This window comes from Kogia breviceps, unplaced genomic scaffold (assembly GCF_026419965.1).
Source record: "Kogia breviceps isolate mKogBre1 unplaced genomic scaffold, mKogBre1 haplotype 1 scaffold_580, whole genome shotgun sequence".
Lineage (NCBI taxonomy): Eukaryota > Metazoa > Chordata > Mammalia > Artiodactyla > Physeteridae > Kogia > Kogia breviceps.
Window position 1 is genome coordinate 1 of NW_026712023.1, and position 4129 is coordinate 4129.

General features: G+C 39.2%; 1 non-coding gene across 1 annotated transcript; it reads left to right on the forward strand.

Annotated features, from left to right (window-relative positions):
- The first annotated feature begins 2653 nt into the window (after nucleotides 1–2653).
- LOC131749799 (small nucleolar RNA SNORD22) lies at nucleotides 2654–2779 on the forward strand. Its single transcript, XR_009333782.1, has one exon. It is a non-coding gene; the product is annotated as a small nucleolar RNA SNORD22 (small nucleolar RNA).
- The last annotated feature ends 1350 nt before the right edge of the window (nucleotides 2780–4129 follow it).

Genomic DNA, 4129 nt, shown 5'->3' on the forward strand with positions numbered 1-4129 from the left:
AGGAAGCCCAGCACGCGGCAGGGAAGACCCGACGCGGCCAAAAATAGGTAAATAAAAAGGAAAGAAGTTTATTAAAAATAAAGAAAAACACAAGACATCCAGCACCCCAAAAGATAAAAGTGATAATATTTGGCATTTGATCAAAAATTACCAGCCATGCAAAGAAGTAGGAAAATATGACCCATAAGGGGAAGAAAATGCAATCAATTATAATACATAAATAGTATATAAGGACATCAAAAGAGTTATTATAACAATATTCCATGTGTTCAGGAAACTAGAGGAAAGATTAAACATGTTAGTATAGGTAAGGAAGACCTATTAAAAAATCCAAATCAAACCTCTAAAATTTAAAACTGCTTTGTCTGAAATGAAAAGTATTGGATGGGATTAATGACAGATTAGACATTGCATCAGAAAAGGTTAGTGAACTTGAAGACATAGTGATAGAAACTATCCAAAAAATAGAGAAAAAGTGAGCCATGGGATAACTTGAAGCAGCCTAACACACTTGTGTTTTTAGTCACTGAAGCAGGGTGGGGGAAGGGCACACAGAAAAAATATTTTAAGAAACAGTGGGCAAATATTTTGCAAATTGGATGAAAACTATAAGCCCATAGATCCAGGAGCTCAATGAACACAAGCACAGAAGAAACGTGGGGGCGGGAAACTGCAGCAAGCCACAGTCGATAAACAGCCAGAGGGAAAAATATTCACTTTTGAGGAAGGAAGATGTAAGTGATAGCATATTTCTTGTTGGAAACAGTACAAGACAGAAGACAGTGTAACAATAACTTTAAAATATAGGAAGAGGGAAAAAAATGTCAACTTAGAATTCCATTCTTGCGAAAAATGCAAGAATGTAATCTATTGAGTGCATTTAAAGACTTGTGAAATTTTGAATAAAATGTGCAGTTTAGTTAAACTTATGCACCAGTGTTAATTTTATGGTTTTGAAAGTATACTGTAGTTATGTAAGATGATATCTTTGGGGAAAGATGGTGAAGGATACTACTACTTAGATTACTTCAAAATTATATATATATATATATATATATATATATTTTTTTTTTTTTTTTTTTTTTTTTTGCGGTACGCGGGTCCCTCACTGTCGTGGCCTCTCCCATTGCGGAGCACAGGCTCCGGATGCACAGGCTCAGCGGCCATGGCTCACTGGCCCAGCCGCTCCGCGGCATGTGGGATCCTCCCGGACCGGGGCACGAACCCGTGTCCCCTGCATCGGCAGGCGGACTCCCAACCACTGCGCCACCAGGGAAACCCAAAATTATATATATTTTTTAAAAAGCAAAATAAACAATTTTTTAAACATACAAGAGTTGAAAGGATTCACGTGCAGTATATGTGTACTTAATAGATGTTAAAGAAAGTACTTCAGGCAGAAGGAAGAAAATACCTTATGGATCTATACAAAGAAATGAAGAACACTGGAAACAGTAACTACATGAGTAAATATAAGAAACTTTCCCCCTTATTCTGTAAGTCTCTTTGAAAGATAATTGACTGTTGAAAGCAAAAATGGTAATAGTGTGTTGTTGGGTTTATAACATGTAGAAATAAAATATATGATGATAATAGCACAAAGTCTGGGAGGGGAGAAATGGAAGTATAATATTGTGAGCTTGTTACACTATATCTGAAGTAGTTTAAAATTGAGTGATAGTTGGTGTTACGGACTGAATTGTGTCTTCCCCAAATTCATTTAAAAAAATATATATATATATGACTGTATATGGAAGTGGGCTTTTAAAGATTTAATTAAGGCTAAATGTGGTTGTAAGGATGGACCCTAATCCAATATGATTGGTGTCCTTAGAAGAAGATGAAGAAATAACCAGAGTTGCGCACACAGAGAAAAGGCCTGTTGCTGTGAGGACACAGTGAGAGGATGGCTTTCTGCAAGCCAAGGAGAGAGGCCTCAGGAGAAAACAACCCTCTTGGCTCCTTGATCTTGGGTTCTCACCTTCTAGAACTGTGAGAAAATATGTTTCCATTGTTTAAGCCAGGGCTGTGGAGCGGTATTGGTCGGCGGCCTGTTAGGTCCAGGCCTCACAGCAGGAGGTGAGTGGCGGGGCAAGCGAGCGAAGCTTCATCTGCCGCTGCCCATTGCTCACGTTACTGACTGAATCACCCCCCTGCCTCCCCCTGTCTGTGGAAAAATTGTCTTCCACGTTGATGGTCCCTGGTGCCAAAAAGGTTGGGGACCGCTGGTTTAAGCCACTCAGTGTGTGGTGTTTTATTGTGGCTCTAGCAGACTGAGATAGTCAGTGATAATATACGTACTGTAAAACCTAAGATAATCACTACAGTAACAGAACAGAGAGAGTTATAGCTAACAAGCCAAGAGAGGAGGTAAAATGAAAATTTACAAAAGCATTTAATCCCAGAGAAGGCAGAAAACAAAAGAAAACCAAAGAACAGGTGGAAGAAATGGAAAACAAGTAACAACATGGTAGATAGATTTAAACCTGAATTTATCAAGAATCACATTAAATACAAGTCCTCTAGACATCCTAATAAAAAGGCAGAGATTTTCAAATTGGATTAAAGAAAAAGAGCAAACTCTAACTATATGAAGCTGACAAGAAACCTGCTTTAAACATAAACATGAAGATAGATTAAAAGTTATACCATGTCCCGGTGAAGAAATATTCACATGTCTTACCTCCTGTCCTAGTCCCAGAGCCTGTAAAGGTGAACCCACTGGGGCTGGCTGGGGGAGAAGAGGAAAGCTTGTTCCAGAAGGAACTGTCTGAGGGATCATAAGAATTTCTAAACAAGGCAAAGGAGGGAATAAATTACTGGTTGAAAATCGAAAAAAAAAAAAAAGTTATACCATGCACTAGTCAAAAGAAAGCTGGCACAGCTATATTCATGTCAGAAGAAGTAGATTTCAGAGCAGAGAATATTACCAGGAATACAGAAGGTCATTTGATAAAGGTAAAGGGGACAGTTCATTAGGAGCATAGACAGGCCATTTTTAAGTGTTTATGCACCTAAAAACAGAGTTAAAATATATGGGACCAAAGCTAGTAGAATTGCAAGGAGAAATATGCGGTGATACAGCTTTCAGTACTCCTCTCTCAATAATAGGAGAGGAAGAAAATCAGTAAGGAGATTAGAGGCCTGAGCAGCTCTGGTAGTTTACTCCTAGAGCCCTGTGCCCCACAGCAGCCACATGAGTACTCTTTTCAAGTTGACATAGGAATTGGTCACCAAGACAGACCAATTCTGCGTCTTGAAAGAAGTCTGAGTAAATTTAAAGGGGCACAAGTCATATAAGTGTGTTTTCCGACCACAAGAGAATTAAATTAGAAACCAGTAACAGATCTTTGGAGAATCCTCAAGTATTCAGAGACTGAATAACACACTTCTGACTTACTCATGTGTCAAAGAGGGATTAGAAAGGGACACTTAAAATTATTTTGAGGGGCTTCCCTGGTGGCGCAGTGGTTGAGAGTCCGCCTGCCGATGCAGGGGACGCGGGTTCGTGCCCCGGTCCGGGAAGATCCCACGTGCTGTGCAGTGGTTGGGCCCGTGAGCCATGGCCGCTGAGCCTGTGCGTCCGGAGGGAAAAAAAAAAAAAGAGTATTTTGAACTGAATGAAAATGAAACATGCCAACAGTTGTGGGATGCCACTAAATCAGTAATCAGAGGGAAATTTATAGCACTAAATGCCTGTATTAGAAGAGGAGAAAAGTTCCCAAATCAGTGATCTCAGCTTCTATCTTAAGAAACTAGAAAAAGAAGAACAAATTAAACCTAAAGAAAGCATAAGAAGGATGAATCTTAATGATGCAAAGTGAAAGAAGCTAGTAAAAAACCCGGCATCTACATATGTATGTAAGATTCATTTATATTAAATTCTAGAAAATACAGACTATAGTGACAAAAAGCTTATGGGTGGTTGCCTGGAGTCCAAAGCAGTGGAGCAGAGAGGAACAGGAGGGAGGGATTCCATTCAGGCTTGTGGAAACTTTTGGGCACGATGAATGTCGTCATTTTCTGGATTTGGGTAGTGGTTTCATGGTGGTCTACCTATGTCAAGAGTTATCAAAGCTTACATTTAAATATGTACAATTTATTATATGTCAATTATATCTAGATAAAG